Here is a 13,354-nt window from a genome sequence, read left to right as displayed (position 1 = left end):
ACAAAATTCCTTGCTTATTTTCGAAATATCATGGTGAATACTCATATTATCAATTCCCTTATTCAAAGGAGCAGCATATCTTAAACCATTCAATAGAATGTCGCATACTTAACCGGAATGGCATGACCGGTTTGCCAATCATTAATCTCCATATAATCTTTCTGTTGTGCAATTTCGTTTTCAGATTTGACTTTGGCCGAGTTCTATTAGGGCTATTGTTGTCGTGGATGCTTAACTTATTTAGGGATTTTGGGATTCTCTGATTCTTCTCCTCGAGATAATAACACTTAATTAATGTTCATTTATCTCGTATTGAATCCCAAATTAGGTAATTTAATATCAAATTTTGTTCCCTTAGACAATAATTTTGAAAACATCATGCATTAAATAAATCAAAGTGTGCAACAAATACCCAGAAATAAATTAAGTATGATTAGATTAATAGGGATTTAAATTCGGCCAAGATAGATTATTCAAAAGACTTTGGCCAAGGAATTTTGGCCAAGGGGATTCGGCCAAGATGATTTTACCAAAATTCTTTGACCAAGAGATTCTATTAGTTAGACTAGATTTCATATTTGGCCAATAAAAATTTCAATTTGGCCAAGCTTTTGCCTTCGGTCAAGGTCTTTTAAAGGTTGGCCAAGAGAATTTAGACTTTGCATTTGATCAAGATTTAAGCTAGGCCAAGCTTCTACATTTGACCAAGGCTTTAAAGATCATGCGATTGTTCATTAGGCCAAACATAAGTTTCGGCCAGGCCAAATCCGAATGGTTCTAGGATTCTTATAGATTTCGGCCAAGGAGTAATTTTATGATTAGATTTTAAGTTTTAAACATGTGATCATGTCTTAAAATTTGGCTAAGATTTTATTTGGCCAAGGCTTTGAGAAACGGTCCTACAAATGTTCATATGAACATGTGTAGTCTTGGCCAAGCCAAATTCAAACATTTTTAGGATTTGGTTATGTGTTTCGGATTTGCTAGATTTTTCAGCATATGATTCAAGGTTTAAAAACACATATAGGCCATGCAATGTAATCGAATCAAGTTTAGCATATGATGAAGTTTTGATCCTACGGCCAAGCTTTTTAATCATGCGGTTAGGATTTCATGCAATCTCTATGTTTTAAACAAGCAAGGCATCGTTTTCAATCAAGTAATCAGCTAGCAAATCAGATTTGGATCATGTGAGCATGTGACTGAGCAAATTAAATCTAGGTTCCATGCTGCATGCAATCGGATTTTATCTTTAACACTCAATCCAGATTTTAATTTCTTAGCATGCGAGCTATGCAATCAAACAAATCAGATTTTGGGTTTGAAGCATGCGAATCAGATTTGGTTAAGACATACGATCCAGATTTTAAACATATCATGTGATCAAGAAACCAAATCAGATTTCAATCAATAGCATGTGATCATGGCAATTTCTATTTCTAATAGGATTTAATCATGCGATTTCAATTTCCTAGGTCTAATCGATTTTTAATCAATTAGCATATGAATAATTTCAATCTAATCATGAAATTTTATCCCTAGGTTTCATATGATCAAATTCTGGAATTCTAATTTAAATTTATTAAGTTTTAATTTTCAGGAAATTCCAATAAACATGCGATCATATTTTAGGTTAAATTTCAAATCCTAATTCTAATAGGATTTAGACCCAAGAACATGTAATTATTCTTAGTCTAATTATGCAACCTCAAACATGTATTTATGCATGAAAAATATCAAGTTATACAAGCATAAAATCGGCCAAGACAAAAACCCTAATAACTTTGTAACAACCTTGTAACAACCTTCCTATTTTTTTTTTTTAAGGGTTCTAGGTTTTAGCATGCAATTTCAGTTTTAATGTTTATGATTCGATTTCTAACATTAAAACATGTAATTTCTATTAGAGATCAGATCAAACAATTAGTTTTTATCAATCCTATCATGTGATTAGCAAAATCAGATTTTAAACCTAAACATGCGATTTAATTTTCTATGTCTATCATGCGATTTTGATTTTAATGTTTAGCATATGATTTACAAACCTAAAACATGAAATTTCTATTAACAAACAGATCATAAATAATCCTAGCATGTGATTAGGTGGTCAAACAAATCAAATTTCAATTAAGCATGCGATTTGCAATTTTATGCCTAGCATGCGTTTTCCAATTTAAAAAAAACATGCAATCAGATTTTCTTAAACAAACAATCAGATTTTAAAGCTTTAAACAGCATGTGAAAACAAGTTTTAGAAAATTTTCATCAAGGGGATTTTAATTTTAAAGCTATGCGATTTTTAGGTTTAAGCAAATTAGGTTTTAGATGTTTAGGAATCGGTTTTTCAAGCATACCAAGTATGCGATCTGATTATTAACATAATCAGATCTGAAACTATAGTTTTAGGTATATGATTCAAGTTTTAGAATTATTAGAATCATATTAGATAGTATAGGTTTATACAATTTTCGGTTTTAAGCATGACATTCGATTTTCATGTCATGCGATTTTAGGTTTAGATTAGTTCTTAGGTTTACAACTTATGACCATGTTTAACGAAGTTTTAAACATATACTATATGATTTATAAGGATATAAATCGAATTATGTATTCATAGTTGGTTAGGTTTTGATTTCTATGATCACATATTAAGGTATATGCGATCGGTTCTCTCTTGAATGGTTCGAGTTTACTTACATTAAACTCGACCTCTAAGTAGTTTTAAAGTTTGAGATAGTTTACCTATAAACTCCTTTTGACCTGAATGGAAAAGAGAGTTTGATCGCACGGGCAGCAACTCCTCTCGGCTTAAACTCCTTGTTGATATTAGATTTAAATTCCCTCGGCTCATGAAACAACACGAGGAGCATTAGATAACATGAATGACAACAAGATAACATGAATCAACTAAGGTATGATAAACTTATCTTGTACAGGAGTTGAGTTCGGCTAGAAAATCCTTGTTGGAATCGGATTTGGTTTCCAAATCAAATCGACGCGCACTGTATCTGTGCGTGAGGGCGCGTCGGTGGTCAGATCGACAAGCGGTTTACACTGACGGATTCGCTTCGGCGAGGGCTTCGATTTGATATCTTGATCATTTTCTGGGTCCGCACGTTTTGAGAGAACGGCCTCTTTGAAGTTCTGAGGCAGATTTTTTTTGCGTTTAGGGTTTGATGATTTTCGGCTGAGTTGAAGAATATTTCGTGGGGGCTTAGGGATAGAGGCTATCGTGATGATAACGTGTTATGAAAATAAGGGGAAAGTCTATATCTTTATTAGACAATAAGGAGCCCTTTATATAGGGAATTACATAAGTATGAAACCCTAATACAATATTGGCTAGAAAATACAAAGACATAAGAATATGGGCCTCCGAATATGGGCTTCCACTAGACCTTGGTTTATAACAAGCAAAACTTTTTCTTATGTATTTTAGGCAAAAACCCTACATTTTCTTTTTATAGGCTGTAGAATCTGTAAATGAAAAAAGAATATCTAGAATATCAAATAAATTATATATGTTATAAAAGTAATGGATAAGTATATCTTTATTCATAACATAGAGGTTCCTTATATAGGAGATTACACCGTCATAGATAAATGGAAAGATTACAAATCATAATCTTTTGGTTATGAGTCATCCACAATCTGGTTCATAACACTCCCCCTTGGATGCCATAACCATTTAGAGCTTGTAATGTGCTTTAATGTTGCCGCATTAAAACCTTAGCAGGAAAACTCAATTGGGACAAAACCATGGTGAAAGAAAAAGAGTGCAACACACATTACTCCCCCTGATTTGGACATTACTGAAGGTCCCTTGGACCTCTCCAATTTTCTGCAATCCGTGGGTGATGAAGATCTTGGGCAGAATATTCTTCGTCGTCGAACATGATAGTTGGTTCTTCTTTACCATCGGCCATGCCACAATCTGATCGAACATATTGAGTCATCGACCTCAAATACACATACACGAAATCTTAGATGATGTTGCTGTGATATGCGTGTACCACCATATGTAAAACATAACCTGTCTGAAAACAAATCAACAAAACCAAATAACCCCTCTTTGGGCTGGTTAGTATAAAATAATTCAAAATCAAAGGCTTTTTCATCGTCCTTCTTATGGACCAGACAGATCAGTATCTAAAACAAGACTTCTGCATCGTCAATCTCAGGACTAAATGGACTTCTTTATCGTCCACCTTTGGACTGAATGGATCAGTGTCCAAAACAAGTGATCTCACGCCCATGTACTAGATAATAGGTGAGACTGGTCCATATTAAATCTCTTTAGTACCCTTTTCTATATATACTATTTGATGCACAAGGATTTCATTGTTAATGTACTCAAGCTGTAATCCCAAACAAAACTTTGTTTTCCAAGTTCTTTCATCTCAAACTCTTTGTTGAGATATTCAACTATTTGGAAAATTGTATCCAGAGGTTCCTAGGATATTCAGATCATATACTTTGATGATTATCAATATTGTTCTCGAGAACTTGCTGTACTTTCAGCTCAATACCCTCTAGTACTTTCATTATCCAGTGGACCATCTAAATATGCAGTCACTACATCAACTTGGTGCAAGTCTAATTTTCTCTCTTATATAGCCAGACTTATGAGAAATCTAAAAGTAGTTGCATCCACCACATAGGAGTATGTCTCCTCATAATCTATTACTGGTCTTTGTGAGAATCCTTGTGCAACATCAGCTTTATATCTCACGATTTCTATTCCTCACAAGACTCATTTATATCCACTGGTTTTAACATCATATGGCGTCTTAATCATATGGCCAAATACGCATTTCTTCTTTAAACTATTTAACCCCATGTTTCCATTCAATCCAATCTGTTCTACGAGTGCGCACTCTTATATTGATGTGGGTTCATGATCCTCGCTTATATTCATAAATTCAAGTGCTACCTTGTATGCAAATAAATCATCTTATGTCGACATTTCTTATTGGTTCCATTATGTTCCAGACATGATATAATCGATTGAGATTCATTATTATCAGGACCTTTAATACTTTGCAGCTTGGCGTCCCAAGTTACATTGTTTGGTACCTGTACCTTGGAGCCGGCCGGCCTTATCTCCATGTTTGGGATGGTTTCCTTAGTAACCTCGGATTTGGATTTTGATTATCATTCTCTGCACCTTTCTTTTTTTTCCGAGGATTCTTATCTTTTGGAACCTATTGGTCTACCACGTTTCATACGTTGTCTAGACTCTGTAGCAACTTGACTAAGTCTCTTCTTGGACATCAAATTCGTTGGTGCTTTACAAGCTGGTTTATATATGACTTAGTCATTCTTTTTCGGGTCAGCAAATGTGTCTGGCATTTGATTAGCTAGCTTTGAAAATGTAAAATCTTTGGACGTCTATTTCACATTCTTTAGTCTGAGGATCTTGCCAAGACATTGATGGTTGATTCCATTCTATTTCTTTTACCATTCTTTTACCAGCTTTATTATTTTTTTTCTCCTGGTCTTAAAATAATCCGTGTACCTAGCCTCAAATATAATCACCCATAGTTGGTTCAAAGTACTTTATTATTTTGGGAGAATCATATCCAACATATATCCCCATCCTCCTTTTGAGGTCCCATCTTAGTTCTCGGTGGTGGAGCAATTAGTACATAGACAACACATCCAAATGTCTTATGATGGGGTATGTCTGGCTCTTGACCCGTTAATAATTGTGATAGGAGATATCTATGCTCACTAAATGGCATGATGCTCATTAAGTTAGGTGCATGTAAATTTCGTGTGGCTCAAGCTGTGAATGGGAGTTTTGACCTCATAAGTTATGGTCTATCAATCAACTATTTGCGTTTTAAAAGATTTCGGCCAAGCCGTTCTTGGTATGGACATGTATCACAGAATTGTCCACACTTACCCCCATGGACATACCATAATCATTTAAATGCGTGGGACATGTATTCACCAGTATTATCTAGACATATAGTCTTTATTTATGAAAAAGGGGCTCGTAGCCGTTTTATTGGTGATGACCTAATGAGTTTCCCTTGTGTACATGCTACACACGTGAGATTCTTTGGGATAACTCTTCTTATCTTTTAATGTGTGCCTTTTGAATATCAATTTTTGCATCATGTTTGGACCAGGATGGCCAATCCGGTCGTGCCTTAAAGTGTATATTTTCGCAGGATTTTAACCTCTATCATACTGATCTATGCATAGTCTAGGCCAATAGAGAATGCATGTATAGTCTTTAGGACTTATTATGGCCTTGAGCGATTTTATACATATATCTGAAGGAACTCTTTGTTTCCTTCGCCCATTGTTTCAATATGGAAACCATTCATTCTTATATCTTTAAAACTCAATAGGCTGCTCTTGCTCTTAGAGCTGGGTGAATATAAGGCATCACTGATTTCTAGATGCATACCCTTAGGCAATAATATATTAGTCTAGCCATAGTCTTCTTTCAGAATGGCGATACCTGCTTTAGTACTTATATTGGCGTTTTTCAGTGTACTATCATTCATTCATTTAATCTAAGCAGAGACAATGTAATAGAAATAAATTCAAGGAGATAAAAATCAGAGAAAACATACAAGCAAAACAATCACACAAGTTTGATGTCGAAATCAGATTATCAACTTGATTCTTTTAGGCAATCATAACTCTCATATTCCATAAGATCATCTTGATCATGTTTGAAATTATTTTCACCATCTTTATAGACCAAGTGAGTTTCAGGATTCTTCCCTTTCAGACTCTCTTTGATAGATGTCACAAAAATGTTTGGGAGTCCTTCATATTTTAGCTCAATGGTTCCCCATTCCACATCTATGGCACATTGATTTGGTAGAGCTTTGTGGTTTAAAGGATATACCACGGCCACTGCCTTGACCATGGCTCAAATTGGGTTGATACCTAGGGCCCCGCCATAGTGATTCGCACGGCCAAATGTGTTATAGAGGCCATGGCCACGTCCTTTCCACCCTCCACGGCCATGACCGTGTGGTTTATCATTCTGGACGTGGTTACCTCTTTTGTTTCTGCTGTGGCCTTATTGGTATCATGTAATGGGGTTAATCCAGGAGGTCTCAATTCACTGTTTCTGATCAGTAATCCACTATTTTTGCCCAGCTAGCAATAGACTCATCCACGGACTTATAGTCCTGGATTCTAGGATTCCTCCAATCAAATAGGGCATTTGGTAATAACACCTTTTTTGGTGATCATATCTTGATTTTTAACTCTGTCCAAAGGTCTAGAGGATTATCTATAGTCAGATACTGATCTTTGAGACTCTTAATAAGATGATGGCTAATATTTTATATTGTCTTGTATCAATCTTTCTCATTGGCATTATTGCCTTCTATGATACATTCACCAAATCTTTTTGACTTTAGGATAATCTTTGTATCCAATGCCCAACGTAAATAATTATCTCCAGAGAGATTTAGGGCAGCAAAATCCAGGTTGATTTTCGACATCTCAAATCATATATCACTCAATATTTACGTATAATTTTCATGCGGCCTTACTCTTAAAAACAATCGATTCGAATTTCAATCTTGTGAGGACAATGAGACTATCAATCTTAAAGGCATTTAATCACAGTCAATTTCTAGCAAGTCTCAGCAATACTATTTCTATGTGCTCATAATATTATGGTTTATCAAGACTAGCAAAAACGGATTCAATTAATCATGCAATTAGGGTTTAACAATCAATAGATTTTAGCAAGACTAGTAAAAAGATTTATTAATCACTCAATCAGTTTCAAGGCTGATTTTAGCAATACTATAATGTAGATTTCAAGCATGAATTTCAATGAATTAGTTTCAAGGCTGATTTTAGCAATACTAGAATATAGATTTCAAGCATGAATTTCAATGAATCAGTTTCAAGGCTGATTGGTATTTAGCATAAACCATGTGTAAATAATTTATCTAGTATCCGAATTTATCAAACCTCAAAAACATATAATCAGATCAATCAATTTAATCGAACTTAGCATACAATCTTAAACCTCAAGACATTAGATTTTATCATGAATCTATCAACCTAGCATACGGATTTTCAATTCTCAAAGACATCCAAATCAGATCAATATAACCTATCATACGGATTATTTAGGGTTTCTATTTAAAACAGATCAGATTACAAAGCTATCAATCCTAGCAGATGATATTAAACCTCAAGAATCATGCAATCAGATCATTCAGATTTTAAACAAGTAAACCTCAATCAATCTATCAACCTATCGGATTATATAAGCAAAGCAAGCTAGCAACCTATCGGATTCAATCAATGTTTTAACAGGCTGGTCGGTTTAAACAATTTTAAATCAGATGAACAATTAACCAAGCCAGATGTGAAAATAAATCTATCAATTTAACGGTCAAACAATTCTAGCAACATAGCATCAGATTCAATCAGATTTAAAACCTCAATGATCAAAACCGAAAACAGTTTTGATTTCAAAATATTCGATTAGAGTTTTAATATGTGATTTGATAATTATAGTATAATTAATTCTGATACCTATATTATTTAGGGTTTATAGATATAGGGTTAGGGTTTATCGGATTTTAACTTGTAAAAACCGATTTGGGGTTTTAATCATGTAGGAACATGATTTAGGGTTTGGGGTATCGAACTTTTAGAGCTTCGATTTACTCAATTAGGATTTTTGATCTATTACCCTATGGTTTTGATTCATAAAGATTAGGGTTTTAGGGTTTCATTCTTTATCAATCAATCCATGTTCGATTATGGGTTTTTAGGTTTTGAATTACCTTTTAACCTTAGATGATTGTTGAATCGGACCACCAAAGGAGTTGAGCCGCGAGCTGGACACGAACGGGACACGAGCTGTCTGATGCTGTCGCGAACGAGGAAGAGGTCGCGTGCTAGAGCTGCTCTCGGGTCACGAACGTCTGGGCTAGGATCAGGAACGCCTTTGGCTGAAGCTGATCGGGGACGCGAGCTGGAACAGATGCGGGAACAAGAGACGCGATCGGAGTTTAGGGTTCGTCGGATCGTCGGCTAGGGTTAGGGTTTTAGGGTTTTTCGATTTGGGTATTAGCTTAGGGATTTAGAGTTTCGTGCTGATAACGTGTTATAAAAGTAATGGAAAAGTCTATCTTTATTCATAACATAGAGGTTCTTTATTTAGGAGATTACACCGTCATAGATAAATGGAAAGATTACAAATCATAATCTCTTGGTTATGAGCCATCCACAATCTGGTTCATAACAATATAATCATAATAAAAACTTTTATAAATATTTTTATTTTGAATTTGAGTGTTTTTAAATGATTAAGATATTTAAATAATATAAATATTATTTACATATCACATTTTAAATTACGATAAATTTTGATAATTTATTAAAAAATATTAATATAAATTATTTTAATTGATATAAAATAATAATTTTATATATACAACACATATTTCATATTTTTTTTTTAAATATCTACAGCCTACAGCTTACAGCTACAACAAATTTTATTACAGCAAAAGTCTCTGGAGAAAAAATCTACAGTAACAACTTTACAGCTACAAACGATTTATCTACAGCTAAACATCTACAATTAAATTTTTAAAGCCACAGTCGAACCAATCTATCACCAGGGTGAAAGAAAACTATGAACATTTCAACGTAATTTGCGACACTTGCATTTAGTTTTGACTCTTGAGTCTTAACGTCGTCCCCTTCTAGAATCTAAATGATCAAGAAACCAAATCAAAGCAGCATGTTATTCACGTAATGGGTATTTGAACCGCGCTATGTTTTCTGTAAAGAATGTACTGTCTGAGACAGAAATGAATCAAACAGATTTTAAACTAACGGACCCTTTTTTTTTTTTTTGGCAACAAACAGCTATTATATTACTCAAAATTGAAGTGGTCTGGGTAAACAGACCGGAATAGAATAACCAATAAAGCACAAAGATCTATGAAAAGAACGAGCATTCCTAACTAGCGAGTCAGCAATTCCATTTTGCACCCTTGGGAAGTATTCAATTTTGAAGTCCGGAAAACACATCTTGAGAAGTTGAATGATCTCCAGCTCGGTTGAGAAATTTGGCCATACTTGTGGATCCGATACCATTGCAATTAGGTCCTTGCAATCCGTCCCGTTATGCTCAGGTTCGATCTTAATGAAGACCTCAATAGCGTTATGCTCAACAGACCTTACGACTTTAATAACTGGATGGTTGTGTTGGAACGTTGGGAACCTATCATCTCTCAAACCTTTCCTTCAAAAATCTCCTTCTGGATTACACTCAGAGGACTTCCACTCCACTTCTGGCATGAGAAAATGGTAAGTAAAGTTGGAAGGGACATGGGCGAACTCGAAGATTATGAATTCACAAAAACCTCTCCACGTGTGCGAGTCCTAATGGACGCTCACGCCCCCTGTTGAAGGAATCCATAGTTAATTTTCCCACTGGTGAGGAAATACCCATAACCTTTGAATATGAAAAGCTGGCTAACCATTGCTCCTACTGCAACAAGCTCACTCATGCATCTCGCTTCTGCGACAAGAATCCTCGCCCCACACTAATGGTCTCTCAATCACATGGCGTAGAAGATGGTATGACATCTCTAGATCCTGTGAGTCGACGGTACTCCTCACAGGAAGAGATGAACCGTTACCCACACCTGAGACCCCCACCTTCACGAGGAGAACACACACGCAAGGTAGAACCATTTACTCAAAGGTTGGACAGGCACGACAGACCCTGCGGAGACAGAATCACGTCTACTGTGTCGCTAGTGCGACCTCTCAGAAATAAAATCTCGCCCGCTGTGAATCTACACACCTCCCCTTGTCGTACGGAGGTTGACAACAGTAAGAAATCTAACCCCTCCCAGTATGAATGGAGGGTTCGGGAACGCCCTCGCTCACCACTGAACCCCACAGAGGGACAAGATCATGTTGCGAGATCTCCTTCCACGCCTGCACCCCCCCCCCCCCCCCCCCTTAGGATGCAACCTTCATGATTGTGACTTCCCTGGACCAATAGCGATCCCAACAACTTAAGAAGTCCTGAGCGAATTACGTGAGGTTACGGTCTAATACATCAATTGCGCGGACCCAACTGAGAATGGAGCTCGAAGACTCAGAGTTCTCCAAAGAGAAACACGTGTTATTGCAGCAGTTACTGCAGCGACTGATTAGGCTAGCAACGCTATGCAGATCCCACCTGTTGGGGAAAAATATTTCATGAAAAGATTACTCTAGCTTCCGTCTTCCAGGTCCCTGCCCCCAGGTCTGGGTCTTGCCTCCAGTCACGGGTCCCTGTCCCCGAGTCTGGGACCTTCCTCCTTCTTCCAGACCAAGTGATTTCTCCTGCCTTAAGATAAATGAAAATCTTCCATGTATCAGGTAACCAGCTTGGAGAAGAAGGAATCTTCCTAAATCCAAGAGAAAGAAGAAGTATTCCAATATGATAAGCCGCCCTTGAGAAGAATGAAAATATTCTATTATCTAAGGATATATGGAATATTTCCAAACCCTAAGAGAAAGGCACGACTTCCACTATAAAGATAGGTTTCTAAACCTAAAGAAGGGGAAACAACGTCCATCAATGAGAGAGACCACATTCCATCTATGAGAGAAAACATCCAGCTCCAGAGCCCACGAATTCGACAGCCGCCAAGGCTATATTTCACCCCGAGAAGACCTTCTCCTATGAGAGGTCTATGACAGGCTGATCCCGGCGATTACTACCATGAAGATGACGTCCTATGCTCTCTGCAGCATGCCTACAACTCCACATACTGGCCCAGGCCACGATCTCCAGATCACCGACAGGGACACTTCATGCTCATCAAAGCATATCGAAGCTCCATGCTCCCTGCAGCATATCGACTACTCCACCATCTGTTCCGGCCATGCGCTCCCTAGAACATATGGTTCCTATCACCACAGAGCCCCGTGCTCCCAAGGCTATGTGCCCATTAGGCCATATGCCCACTAGAGCCCCGTGCTCTCTAGGCCACGTGCCTCCATTAGGCCACGCCCCTCCATCAGGCTACGTGCCTCCATCAGGCTACGCGCCCATCTAGGCTCCGTGTCTCCATATACATGAACTACGAACGGCTTGATCCTTCCCTGAAGGGTACGTAGGCAATCCCCCCTAAAGGATGCAGCTATAAATCCCAAACACCTTCCATGGTTCCTCAAGGACCGCCCTCTGATAGGCGGGACCATCAACTGCAGATCCAGAAGACCCTGTGGCCTTCACCATGGATAGGCAGTCCCTGCCTAACGATCAATCTCCCCGGCGGCTACTAAGACACCGACGACATATACTGGTCCATACCCATATGGCAGTATCCTAAGAGCAAGACCTCCGGGTTCATCAACCACCTAAGCGGGAGAAAGCACTACGACAACCAGTCTCTTCCCTCCAATCAGTCCATAGAATGAGCACGGATCGCTTGTACACAAAAATCCCCTAACAGTTTGGCGCTAGAAGGAGGGGCAGTCATATACTACGTGACGATGTGATAGGTAGGAGGAACATTACATGTATCCTCTCGAAAGTCTCTTAACCCCATCCACCTGGGGGCAAGGAACGACTTACTCTCTTCAGATCTAAAGTTCGCACAGCTGGGATCCCAGAACACTCCTTTAAGGGAGTATAACACCATGCTAACGGTTGTAGCATAATTCGACGCAAGAACTAGCACTGGGTACCTGCAGGTTCAAGGTTCCAACTTGGAATCCCTCCTCAACCGCATTTGGTTTCACCGGTTCCAGGTCTCAACCACGAGTCAGACCTCTACAGTCTTTGGTTCCTGCTGGCTCCAGCTCTAATCTACTAGTATGACCTTTACAGTCTCTGGTCCCGGCATACTCCCGGTCCCAGCCTGGAATCGCCCTTCAATAACATTTGGTTCCCCCCGGTTCCAAGTCTCAACCTCAAAGCCAGCCTCCACATTCCTTGGATCCAGCTGGTCCTGGGTCTTAACTATATGTCACACCTCTACAAAAGTCGGATTCAATATTCCCAACCAGGGGCAGTCATCACAAACATCAAGATCAGTGGATAGTCCGCTAGAATCAATCTAGCAAGCCCCAGACGCCACCAATGCGTCCAGGCTCATAACTCCATAGGAGAAAGATGAAGGGCTCTGAAGCAGCACACAACATCTTTCGGCCGGGTTCACAGCTTTGATAAGTTACATAACCAGGGGAGTCAAAAGAAGAGATCCTAGGAACACAGTATGCACACTAGGCAACCACTAAGAGGTAACTGGAGAACCACCTTTCTCTTCAGGTTCTAGAATCTAAGTGGTAGTGGAATTCTATATAAGCCTGATAGCTAGGTGGATAGAACACC

Source organism: Brassica napus, chromosome C7 (genome assembly GCF_020379485.1).
Source record: "Brassica napus cultivar Da-Ae chromosome C7, Da-Ae, whole genome shotgun sequence".
Classification (NCBI taxonomy): domain Eukaryota; kingdom Viridiplantae; phylum Streptophyta; class Magnoliopsida; order Brassicales; family Brassicaceae; genus Brassica; species Brassica napus.
The sequence above is the reverse complement of the archived record's forward strand: the minus strand, read 5'-3'. Positions refer to the sequence as shown.